The sequence below is a fragment of the Morchella importuna genome (assembly GCF_003444635.1).
Source record: "Morchella importuna strain M04M26 chromosome Unknown Morimp01GS008, whole genome shotgun sequence".
Lineage (NCBI taxonomy): Eukaryota > Fungi > Ascomycota > Pezizomycetes > Pezizales > Morchellaceae > Morchella > Morchella importuna.
Window position 1 is genome coordinate 38,140 of NW_025763405.1, and position 14,026 is coordinate 52,165.

Here is a 14,026-nt window from a genome sequence, read left to right on the forward strand (position 1 = left end):
TCCCACCCCCCAAACCTCCCCAGACAGCCCCCCACCAGCCACCCACCCCCAACCCGCCACCCCCCAGTCCACATCAGTACCCGCACCTCAACAAGAAGAGCCTGCGGAAGAGGACTTAACCATGTCGCAGTAATGCCAGCACGATCCTCCTCCCTCCCCTCCTCCCCCCCCCCCTCAATCACCCATCGTTCAGACATATCCAGCGGAGATCCCTCCAGCAATCTCTTTACAATAATCCAACTGAATTGCGCAAGAAGCAACGCAGTCTTTCTTTCACTCTTTTCTTCCTTCTCTAAACAACGCCCCGCCCAAATTGTCGCAATACAAGAACCCTTCACCCTCCTCAACCACCCCCTTAACGCACCAGGATACGAATGCGTTTGCCCCCCATCAGCAGAAGACGAATCCGTATCAGTCGCCTTCTACTTACACCTCGACTTCCTACAGCACACCTCCTACTTTCCCATCAACTTCGATAGAGGCGACGTCTTCGGCATAGCCATATACTGGAGAAACCCCGATACCCCCCTCCTCCCTGCACAACTAGAAATAGTGAACGCCTATAACCGACACATCTCACCCAGCAGAAGATCAATCCTCCCGGAGACGATATTCCGCAACACCAGAAACCCCTCCATCATCTGCGGTGACCTTAATATACACAACATCCGCACCGACCCTCACCGCACGATAAACAGAAGAGAGGAGTCACCCTCCTCCCCCTACTTCTCCACAGCCGCAGCTAACGGCTACTCCCTACTCAACATCCCCGGCAGGATCACCCGAATCTCTCCCAACTCTCTCCAAAGACACGGGGTCATTGACCTAGCCTTCGCAAACCCCCCTGCCCTCAACCTCTTCCACTCATGGTCCAACAGACTTCCCAACGCTGGCTCCGACCACACACCAATCAAACTACAGTTCACTCTCTCCCCCAGCATGACCTCCCTCCCCACACACGCCCCCGACTGGAAAAAGACCCCCTGGCCCGCAATCCAGGAATCACTCCGGAAAATCTCCCTTCCCCCGATCTCATATCCTATCGACCATTGGTGTAGAAGCGCCTTAGCCGCCATCACCGAACCAGTTCTCGCTGCCACCCCGTCCAAAAGGCCGTCTTCATGGTCGAAGGCATGGTGGTCCCCATACCTCTCAACACTCAGACGGATCTTCAACTCCGTCACCAGAGCATACAGGAAAGGACTATCACCCCCTTTCGAATATAAAGCCGCCCGCAACGCATACTTCTCCGCCATCCAGGAAGCCAAAAAAGATACTGGAACGACTTTATAGCCCAAGCCGACTCACAACAGGTATGGGCCCTCAGGAAAACCGCGACCCGGAACAAGGAGACTAAGCTCCCCAAATTCCCAAATGCCTCCTCCCCAGCCGAGGTTAACCAAGCTCTCATATCACACTTCTTCCCCCCCCAACCAAACCCCACCCCAGCTCCCCAACCGGGCTTCTTCCCTGATACCCCAGAAGTAACAGCAGACGAAGTAGCCAAAGCACTAGCCGCTTCCTCAAACAACTCAGCACCAGGCCTGGATACTTTTCCTCCCGTAGCCTGGAAACGAATCCACCAAGGGAACCCATCCCTCATCCCCCAACTTCTCACCCCCCTCCTCAGAAGCGGATACCACCCGATAGCGCTTAAGAGCGCCCTCGGTGTCATTCTCCCTAAGCCCAACAAGCCAGACTACAACTCCCCTGCCGCCTACCGGATCATAGTCCTCCTTAAGACGGTTTCAAAAATCCTCGAACGGATAGTGACGTATCGCCTCCACGCTTTCGCCTCCTCATCACGCCTAATACACCCTCATCAATGCGGCTCAATCAAAGGACTGTCCACAGATGACGCCGCAACAACTCTCCTTCACGAAGTCAGGCTCCTCCAACGCGGAGGACTGAAGGTCTCCTCCCTCTTCCTGGATGTCAAAGGGGGCTTTGATCACGTCATCCCCTCAGTCCTAGCAGACACCCTCCGCAGCAAAAACACCCCCCCATATATGGTCCAATGGGTCCTCTCATTTCTATCGGACCGCAAATGCACCCTCCTATTCCCAGGCGGCCCACGCGCCTCCCTTCCAGTAGCCGTCGGAGTGCCGCAAGGCTCCCCCATCTCTCCTCTCCTATTCTGCATATATGTAGCACCACTTCACACGGACCCAACTCCCGGCATCACCATCTCATACGTCGACGACTTCGCTTTCACAGTCGCCTCCTCATCCCACCAGCAGAACATCGCACTGCTAGAAAATGCCTTCCACAAGGCAACAGACGCAGGCACCCCACGCAACATCCACTTCTCCCTCCCCAAAACAGACCTCATCCACTGGCGCACCAGCGCTGATAGGAGTGCACCCTCTACGCTCCCCATTACACTCAACCGGACCCCCCTCAACCCCAAAAGAGAAATCCGCTGGCTGGGCCTTCAGCTCACCGACAACCTCAACACCTTCAACCACTTCTCTAAAAGGTGTGCCTCAGCACAAACCTCCTTCGCCATCATAAGAGGATTCGCCTCAGCAGGCAAAAGCCTCACCCCCCTCAATTGCCGACGACTAGCAGTCATGGCAATCCTCCCCATGCTCACATACGGAGCCTCCGTCCTCGTCCCAACAGCACGAGCACTCAAGAGACTCGAGACCACCTGGCACTCAGTCCTCAGATGGGTCACCAACTGCTTCAGATCAACCCCCCTCTCAATTTTACAAGCCGAAACATCCTTCCCACCACTCGCTGTTACGAACCACTACCGCAACACGGAGGAAGCATGAGTCATCGGAAAGTGCCGGAAGTTTCTGCGAAGGATTAGTAATCGGGTTGTTTCTTGTTTCTTATATATAGGGGTGCTTGCCCCCTCACTGTCTACTTCTTTCCTTACGCAACATCTTGTATTTTACTTTGAGTTATTACTTTGGGGGATTTACTTCGCTTCAATACACTTCTTTACTCTCCGTCCACGTTACGTCTACCGCCCATCATGCTCTTCGCATCCGCCGTTATGTTCCTCGTCGTCGCCCTCGTGGCCCTCTGCTCGCTTACCCCGCTGTTCCCCTCGGCCCCCTCGCCGACCGCTGTCTCCGCCATCCTAGTACGGACCATTGTCCCTGCCCTCGGGCACACCGCTGACTCCACCCTCGCCATCGTGCGAGCCCACTTCCTCCTTCCCAGGAGCCCCCTAGTGTCCTTCGACCCCATTGCCAAGCCTTCGCACACGGTTCCTTACACTCGCCCTATACATCCCCTCCCTACGCATCAGATACGCCGCGAGAATCCAAGCCGCATCCCCCGCATACAACCCAGTCACCGCACGCACCCCACACTCCTTCCACACACTCTCCACCTACAGAGAGACATCTCACCGACACCTACTAAGAGGCCGCCCAAACCCCCCCGTCAATTGGAATTCGACCAGGAAAGGGGTAGCCCGCCTCCCCATAGACGACCTCTGCCACGCACTGCTCACCAACTCACCAACTTTCGCCCAGAACCCCAACACCATCCACCCAGGCCTGGCACTCTCTATCAAAAGAGACACCATGCAAATCTGGAAGAATAACCCCCTACCAGACTACTACAAATTCCCAATCAGCACTCGTCCACACCCCCACCTCAAGCTCGACCGCTTTATCGCAGGACGCATATGCCAAATGCGGGCTCATAAAAGCTACCTAGCGGCCCACCCAACATGGATGTCCCAGGACCTCCCCCCTACATGCCCCAGATGTTTACTCGAAGACGAAGACCTCGAACACGCCATACTACGCTGCCCCACGCGCAGTCCCCAGAGGGCAACCCACATACCCTTTGCTAAAACCCTCGACGACCTTTGGTCTCCCCCCGCCTCACTCGCAGCTCTCTCCTCCTACATAAGGGCAACCAAAACCGGGTTCCCCCCACAAATGTGCCCTCCAAAATCTCCACCTTATGACCTATCCTCAGACTCCGAGCTCACCTCCCTTTCATCAAGCTCGGCCTAGGCCACCCCCACCCACAACAGGCCCAAAAGCCAATTGTACGCACAACAACCTCAACACCGAATAGTGTCCTCTCGTCGTTCTCCTTATTCTCTCTTCTCCTATGTCCTGTCATAACACGCGTAGCTGGTACGAAAGTATACTGCCCCTGAGGGGGACGTCCGAATTTCTTTGTTTGCTGGCCGGTAGGAGGAATGTCAGGGTCTCTCCATTGCGTCTGCTTCATGTACACACGTTCATATTTGTTTTGCTCCGCTTTTCCCTTTGTCTTGTTTTCTTCGGCGGTTTGGTAGGGGAGGGGTGTTGTTCACGCCATAGCTTAGGCTCCATGCGATATTCTTGTACCCAGAAATAAATGAAACTATGATTTAAAAAAAAAAAAAAGAGAGTTGAGCCCAGGGATATCGGCCTAATGTAGATCATTCCCACCCTGATTCATTGTGCGTTATGTAGCTTCAACGCTTGTTTCATGACGAAAAGAACCAGTTGCTCAGGGCAAGGATTATTTGTATGGGGTGGCGGTGATCTCTCATACCAATCATTACTGTTTCCGTCACTTGCATTTTTTGGTTCTTACCCTGGTATACGAAAAACCTGTTAAATCAACTTAAATGTCAAATGCAAGAGTGACGATGTCGGTGTTTCGGGAAATCACGCCACACTAGCGCTTACGCGCGGTGGTTTTGAAGGAGGTGCGGGTGTGTGGGTATGTATGCAGACATGTATGGATTGGCCCGCTTATAGTGTGTGTGAGGTAAACCTTTATAGCCGAGGGGAACAGGCGCATGATATCAATCATTTCACTTCTGTACCCACATTCTATCTCCCCCCTAATAATTAGTCACAATCATATATACACACGTGTAACCTTCCCTGTACCCTATTGCCTGCCTGGCATTCTCGTACCGAGCTGAATTAGCACCCTCTCCCCACCGTAAACCCTTCACAGTCAATGATTATGGCTGGACAACAGGAAGCAAGGAGCGATAAGCGCAAGTTATGCCGCCTAGCTGGAATGGGAATTGACAGCTCTAGGCATATTATGCTTGTCATATCCAAACTGCCGGCTTGAAGCCGAATGCGGCAAAGGGTCTGTATGGCCAATAACTACCACTCGCTATTATTCCACACCCCTCAATCAATTACCGTTTTTGTGTAGTCTACTTAGATGCACTCCCTTGTGTGGGTTCGCGCACTGTTACAATTTACTGAGATTAATAGCGATGGTAATAGTCCACTGATGCCGACAGTTATGCGTAGATTCTGTCAAGTACTTATAATTAAATACTTATGAAATGGCGCAAGAGCAAGACCTGCCGGCCCCCGAGCCTGGTACTCAAGGCCTGTTGGTACTCGCGTCAGGGAAAAAGAACCAGAACATGCAAGTGAGAAAGCAGGGATTATTTGTATGGAGTGGCGCTGAGCTGCCATACAAACTAGGCATTTGCATGTTCCGGTTCTTTATCCAGACGCGAGTACTGAGACATGTGTGTGCTCGATCCTCGGGGTATATGCGGGGGAACCCCCCTACGTCTCGGTACGTGCCGGAGACCAAAACCGAGTAGGAGTAGATCGAGTTTGGCTGGCTGTATCGTATCTAGCATTTGCGTATTAGTAGGTTTCGCGAATTTGGAATAGTTTGAGGAATGGGGGATCGATAGGTTTAGTTTCATTTGGAGTGTAGTGCATGATCTGTCGCTCGTCGTAATAAGGTTCGTGATATCTCGGGGATCCTGTCATTATTTCTGTTTGAACTGGCGCGTCTTGGGTTTTTTGTACGAAGGTTTCGGCCAATTTCAATATGTCTCACTACGAAAAGTAATGGTAACCACCCAACCCACTTCTGACTCCCGCGTGGGCGTTAGAAGCAATCTTAAAAAGATGCTAAAAAGATTTAAAATTTAAGTATCTACTTCTCAGGCGTGTGTGATACGCTATCTGAGGGTTGCTGGTTTTATATACAAATCATTATGAGAATACGGATATTAGGCACCTATCCACTTTCTACGAAACAACGTTACTTGGCGAAACCACCGCCTCCGTATAATTCAAACATTTCCAAGCTCAGTGGAGGTGTTGTTATATATTTTATGTAGGTGGATCTTGCGACTATAACTAGATGTTGGACTCTGCAATCTAGATGTGGAGGCTCTGCGGTGGTTGGATTGCATTACATAAGGGAAACCATGTCACTTGGCAATCAGTCATGGATTAGCACTCGTGCTTTAGTCACTACGCAATCCGTCGATCCACGTGACCAATTAGTGAATAAGGAAGTGGCTCCGAGTATCATTTGGGGGGTCTGAATCTATTTTGACATGCTAAGGCATGGAACAGAGTGCCATCATAACCCACCCTGTTAGATCTACTCAAGACGAAAAACCAATTAACTTTCAATTGTATGTATAGTTCTAGGCCATAAATCAAGGCGCGGCCTTGCAACCTCCCGGGCCACCACGACTACCCACCCAGCAACCTTTGGAGAGCTGATCTTTTGTATAGTTGTTAAATAGTAGCTAAATAAAAATAATTTGACATTTAATATCTTGTGTACCAACCCCTTGCCTTTATAACAGCTCTATTCTCCTAGGCATGCTCTCAACTAGCTACCAAATAAATCATCAGGTAACAGTTCCCAGCAATGAATTAGACCTTCCTCCACGAGGGGCTTTAATACTTAAGGTGATCTAGTACCATATGCCAAATGGGGGTAGTGTTGATGGTAAAGCTTCTTAAGGTGTATCCAAACATGTTCAATGGGATGGAATAGGCAAGCCAGTCCTCCAGAACATCTACCCTATTCTCCTCCAACCGGAGTTGTAAGTCTCCGGTTTTTTGCCACAGCAGGGAGGCTGGTCATTCCCTCCTAGCTGTCTGGCGGGGTACATGGTCTCTGGGCGCCATCGGTGGTGAAAGATTTTGTGTTCAGGCGTTTCAACCTCGCGCCTTCCCATGACTTATGGCATGGCGCTGTACATATCATTTATTCAATGAATTTATTTCTTCTCGAACGAATATATCACCCTAGGCATTACAGCTGTTGTCATAATATTAGGCCCAGCTGGACGAACACATAGAACGATTCTTGCAAAGTTAAGCATGACTACTTCACTAGGAAACTCGAGATATATACTACTGAATTTCAACTTTCGGCCGGATTCCCTAATGAAGTTATGGGAATTACCTAGAGAGATAATGGACCGAACATTCACATTATGTATTACGACGTTTGCCTGGGCCGAATATTATGCGAACAGCTGTAATATTATTTTTTAAAATAGTTATCGAAAGCGCCCGTATTTCTAAAAATGTCGGCGCTTTATGCTAGAGGATATTCATATTGCTAATTGCCTTATTTTATTTAGCCTCAGAGTGTAGTCCTACTGATTTTCTATAAATCAAGATTGTTCATTCAAATTTCTTTCTATCTTATATGTAGGAGGTGTGATATACAGGTTTGGCGTCAGGGACTTTTGGCATGGCAGGTTATCCACGAGCGCTGCTCGTAGTTTCGTAGCGTTTCTGGAAAGCACCAATCTTGCATACGTACCATACAAAAACCTGACCTTTTCTTGTTTTTGAGCGGTGTGCAATAGTAGTCGTGTTCAGAACATCATATAAGGCTAGGGTGTCTTCATATGGTTGGGGTTAATTGCTGGGGGAGTTCTGACACAAGTGTCTAGAACACCACGGAGGTAGGTGTTCTGTGAGAAGTACAATTACATCTTATCTCGCTTGCGAGTGACCTAATACATTCGGGGGTGCGGATTGTAAAGGTTTTTCAGGATCGGCACCTAGGACATGAGCGGTGTACTCTATGTATGCGAGGAGGTTTCAAAGGTTCATACTCGGGGTAGGCTAGAAGAACCTGAAAATGACCTTTTATGGTAACGACCTCTGATTCGCGGCTGGCAAGAAGCTACACCAAATTGAGCCCCTACTTGCAGCTTTCGGAAAGGTGGCGCTCGGGCTGATATCGGTAAAGTTGAGTGCCTACCCTTATCTTAGCTCCCGATGCTCAAGGATTTACAATTGTGCAAGACACCTTCAGAGCGAACTGACTTCGCTCATAGCTAAGACTAAATTGAGACCGAGCTATCGGCCTCGGATCTCCATTACGTACCTATTTACTGATTGGGGAGTGAGTCCCCAAAAATCTTTTGACACGCAAGAACAAAGAGGTCAAAGCAACAGATTTAAAGGGGCGGGGGGGAGGACAAAAACTCCTGGTTGTCTTAAAGCCTAACCCCCAAGGTGAAGTATGAGATTTCCAGCATCCCGCCAGGGGTCCCCTGTTCACTGAAAAAAGCTTGTCGGTAAGAAGCATAGTCTCAACCACAGTGCTTGGGATTGCCCTCCTTCGATTTGGGAGAAAGGTCATGCATGGAAAAGGATAATGAAAGTTTAAGGGGAGGTGAATTGGGCGCCGGTAATGGAGATGATATATTCCCACGGATGTACAGTCGCAACTCGATATGCCGGATTGACAAGATTCGAAGGATTTCATACGGGATAGCAAAAAATCCGGGATAGAAAATTGATTTTGCAGTAAAAAAAACCAAAACACCAGAGGATTTCGTACGGGATAGCAAGGGATCCGGCGTATTGGGATCCGGCATATCGAGTTGCGACTGTACCGCAGTAAGCGGATTCCGCATGTCCCCCGTCTTTTGTGTGGGACATGTATAATTAATTGGTTTTATGCAAGTCGCACGGGGGCCCCACTCGCACTAACCAATCCATGAGACATACATGCAGTTCAGCTCACTCCGTAGAGCCTTGGTAGATTCAGAAGGTAACGATGGGTAGAGAAATATTTATTTCTACACAGCGAGTTGACTGACAAAACACAAAGCTGGCGCACTTTGTCCAGGTGACCGGGGATGAATGGGATATCGAGCAATATTTGTAGCAAAAAAGCCAAAACCTGAGATAATCATAATCCACAAGCTTCGTACAGAGTCTGGCCTGACATCCAACGGACTTCGTACACTCATGTGCTGGAGCTTATACCGGACGTACGAAATTAGGTGGTTGCTACAATACAACCTACCCTAAGAAGTCACAGTGTTTCTTATTGAAACGTCCTGTTTTGTACCATAGTTGATAGTAGATAAATTGATTATGAAGACATACTTTGCCAGTCTCAGCACTTACATATATATGCGCTCCAACCATTAATGCCTGGCACTCGTGTGTGTGTGTGTGTGTGTGTGTGTGAAGTCATTTCATTTCTGATTCTAGGTACAGAATGGTTGCATGCAGTATAAACTACGGCGTAAAGAAACCTAACCCTGATCAAAAAGAGAACCAATTCCCCCCTCAAAGAAAGCAAAACCAAAAGTCAAAGTAAAAATGTACAAAGGAAATGAAGCGTACAATCTGAGTAGCGGTGAGGTGGTGTCGGTGGAGTTGGGGGGGGGGGGGTGCCCCCAGTTCCTGCTGGCTATGGGCGATGCCCGATTGCCCTCAGTGGGTCCTTTTTTAGGAGGTATAGATTGCGAGTATGGGGCCCGCTGAAGAGTGTGCAGGGTTTGTGGAGGTTGTGGTAGTGAGCGGTGTGAGAGTTGACATGGCTGTCCATCCTGTTGCGAGTGATGAGGGGGTAATCTCTTTAGGGTATCCTACTCTTATGGTGGTTATGAAAGCGTCTAGCGCTAGGGTGAGGCTTTGGTCGGTCCAGATTTTGTCTAGTGAGGAGATGGTTTGAAGGGGACCTTGTCTGTTGGTATTGTATTTTGGGTAGTGGAGGATGACATGTTCTGGTGATTCCTCCGCTGATCTGCATTGCTTGCATATGGAGGGGAGTTGGCTGATCATCCATGATTTCTGGGCTCAGAGGTAGCTTTTGCCTGACCTGAACTGGTGGATTCGGGTGGCGATAATGCCTGACACTCGGCTACACTTTATTATATATATATGAGCATATCCATGTAATTACATTTATGTATATGTACCTTACGGAGCGCTCTAGCTATAGGCCTTTATAGCAGAGGGGTATTAAGGGACACCAACTTTCTCCTGTAAGCCCATGATGTTGATCTAATATGTCCAGACTGTACACCGGAGGTATCAGCTTTTATACATTTCGTTGTGTGTGTGTGTACAGCGGTGGGTAATAAGTCATCAGACGGAACGCCACCAAAATACGCGTTTGCAGGCAAAATTGTGGCCAGGTCGTCCGATGACTTATTACCCACCGCTGTACATTTATGTGAGTATTCTTACCATATATCTTTTCCTTTCCAGTACAAGCAGCAGAGCCTCATATTTCCCTTCGTATAATGTCGGTCCAAAATAGAGTGGTAAATACTAACTGTATAGGAAAAATGCTCTCTCAAGCGCTGAAGCGAGCTCTCGATCAATATCCGTTCTCTCTTTGGGTAACCTATCGCAAGCTCGTGATCTTCACAAACTCAATGCAAGAATCGGCCACACAGTATAACCATATGGATATACCGTAATGGTTAGTTTTACCATCCTAATCCGGGCTAACCGTTTGATGGGGGGTAGATACAGAAGTGTAGTAGGGCAACACATTATCAGATTCGATATACGCCTCCCCACTCGGCCACAGCGGAATACATAGCCAAACACAAGAAGGGAATAAAAATTGGCCCTCACTCAGTCTAGAAGTCGAGAAGCAAAAACTGATGGACGCACTGGGAATCGAACCCAGGACCGTCTCAATTTTCACTGCCTCAGAAGAGGCACTGCAAATGAGAAATTATACCCCTAAACCATACGCCCTTATTGGATGGTGTAGCTACTTTAGCCTACTTTCATGCATAAATAATGCTTGGCGTTGGGCGCTAGGATGTGTATAGTTAGTTTAGTGTTACCTGGGGGAGCTGGGGTGGTTACGAGATGTCCTGTCGAGGTTTTCAGTGACCTCTGATGTATCTCTTCAACTAGTTTTCCTCAGGGGCGAATCGAGAGCGGTTTCGGAGAGAATACATGAGTTCGAGACAGGAAATGGCTGGAAATGATCGGGGCGCTTTTCTGCGCGCGCCGGGTGTGTTGTGGGTTAACAAAAGCTCTCATAGCAACCAGGTCACGAAGCTTGTGGTTAGAACCTATACCTCATATATATGTAGGTATGTGATGTCTTCAGCTCTCTCAACATACCATATATCTATTCTATATCTTTTGTGGTTGTAGTTATAGCCGCTTGATACTGGAATTCGTCAATGGCCAATAGTGAACTGCTAGTTTTTTCAGCAGCTTTAGAGGATGTTGTGGTATTATTTTGGTTGTTTGAAGTATGGTGGTCGCAAGGAGACTAAAGATGAGTAATGTTTGTAGACCCCCGTCTACAGATTGCATTTGAACGCCTACAAACCCTCAAAAATATCCACGGGATGGATTCCACTCTATCGGCCTTGTACGTATATATCTAAAATCATGAGGACTTTTGTCAACCCACAATATTACAAAGTAAAAATGGAGCTACTCCGCCCGACCCAGTGAGTTACGTTCCTTACCAGGGAAGTCCCTGGCTGTTATTCACCAGTCGTGGCCGTCCAGAGTGTATTAGAGAAGGCCTATATCTAGTTTCTACGACCTTAGTATACCACCAAGATATTACGGATATACGGTAAAAGCAAAACAAAGCCCGTTTACTGGGATGATTCGCAGTTTGACGCATAGTGTCCTGTTCCCAATCCCTAGGGTACAATGCCGAAATGGTAAACTACCATCAATACGAGGTTGTGTGCTGGACTATTCAACTACGCTCATCCGACGACTTAGAGCACTAGCGAGAGCAATAGTAGAACTTGTAGTAGGAGCGGAGCCGATCGTGATAGGGGTGCTCGGTTTGGAAATGGTGGTAGAAACCGTCATAAAGGTCCTGGTAGACGTCAGGATAAGGCGGTATTGATAAGTTTTCTAAGTACTAGAGAGGCAACTGGGTACGGGTTGGGATGAGTGGCCGGCCAACATATGAGGTCTCAAGCGATGAGCTCTTGACTAGGTTATTGCTAGGATACAAAGTGGTAGATTTAGATCTAGAGATTTAGAACTGGAGTTCGGAGTTTACATGCAAGTTCTATTCTAGCGGTGGTGTAACCTTATAATTAGAACACCTTACCTTATTTCTCGTTCCAAAGGCCAAGACATTTAAACCACACCCTATATAACAGATTTGATACGCACAGCTGATGCAGGTATAGCAAGTAGGTCATCTATCTGTACATGTAGTCTAGAGTCTAGACTAAGCTAGCCGGATAGTATTAGGCTAGACTAGTCGAGACCAATAGGACAGGACGAGAAAGCCTAATCTAATTCTAGCCGTACTTTCCATGCTCCGATCATACTCAGAGCTAGACTAGACGAACATCGCTATCCCAGGCGGATATATATGACCGGACAAAACTAAGCGCCGAAAGCTTAACCTAATTTCTAGACAGACTACCATGCATGCTATGATCTGAACTGGCCCAGCTAGCTGAACCTCGGCTAGTCTAGGCGGATAGGACATGACGTGGCTAAATGCCAAAACCTTAATCTGACTCTGTAGTACTAACTCCGCTGTCATGTCCAGTACGTTCCGGCGGTAGGGGCGTAATGATCACAAGCCGAGACAAAGAATCGAGTGATGCGTTGTAATGCATCGCTGTGGATAGATGTGGGGCTGTATATACTAGTTGGCGGTGGTTTCAGTACTTGTGCTAGATTCGGGATTGGGCTGGGTGTGTTTGGGGGGGTGGTTGGCTGAGGTAGGGGTGGGTCGTTTGCGCTGCCATCACTGGGTGTGAGTCGGTTTTGCGGTGGAGGGACATGTTGCGTACGGCAATCGAGTGGAGAGCGGTGGTGCGCGCGGGGCGAAAGGAAGATCTAGTCTCGAGGGAATATGAGCGCATTACAAGCAAAGTCATAGCTAGAATAAGGGAACCAGCCAAAAACAAGAGGAGCTCTAATCTCGAGATGTACGAATGATTATCTGTGACCGTAGATCTCGGCATCAACACCTAGGCTGGTCTTGCTAGCTGTCTTTCCCACTCTTGGTCGAGGATTATTATTGGGGGGAGAAAGGTCCATCGTAGGAGAGCAGGAAAAAAAAAAGGGGGGGTGGGGTTGTCGTGTATGGGAAGTATTACATACAGAAGCTCAAGCTCATGACCCAACCATGGCTCAAGAATTATCGGCTCCGAGAATTAATTCCTTGTGTAGTTCGGGAGGGAGCGCGGAGCACGTTCAGGCACCGTCTTGCCTTTGTATTACTTGTGTTGTGTTCATTACTAGCTATAAACCTCACCTAAGAATACCGAACTTTCACTATGAACAGAGAGGTTATTCATAATAAATGAGTACTACAGGAAGAAGCCACCCCCCGTTTCCGCGCGCTGTTGTGGTTTGATACTGATTCTAGGTCACAGTCGATCACTCGTATGTTTCGAAAGGACTCGAGATTAGACCTCTTCTTGTTTTGTCTTGTTTTGTCTCCTTTTTTCCTCACTACTTGTATTTATTGTTCTTTCGCTCGAGCTTTAAAGCCGAGAATCAACACGTCGAGAATTCAAAAAAGAGCCTAACTATCGTATCTGATTAGTTGCCGAAGGGGAGGCACGGGAAAATTGTGTGAGGCATTATCAGATTGTGTTAAGACACGTTGCAACAGATATGTGATTGCAAGCAGTTAAGAATATGGATTAGCTTAGAGGCCTGTAGATCGACTAAGCTATTGCTGTCGAATAATCCGAATACCAAGAGCCAATGTAGGTCGGTTTAACGACAGTATATTTGACATATAAACACTTCAAGAAATACCAAACATAGATATCAAGCAACCTATAGTACTGGGCGGCAACGGTGTATATCCCCCCTTGGTTTGGAAATTATATCCTGAGTCCAGAATACGAGTGATATCTTATGATGAATGTGTTTGCCCCTCTCCACGGGATTTCGACCGGAAGGCTAAAATAGACTAGTCTGGGTTGTCTTAGTTACTACATCTCGTACTAGTGGAAAGGGAATAGATTCTTGGATCAAAGTTGAGAGAATAGAGAATTGAGTTCTATGCATACGTTCGCACTGGTGAT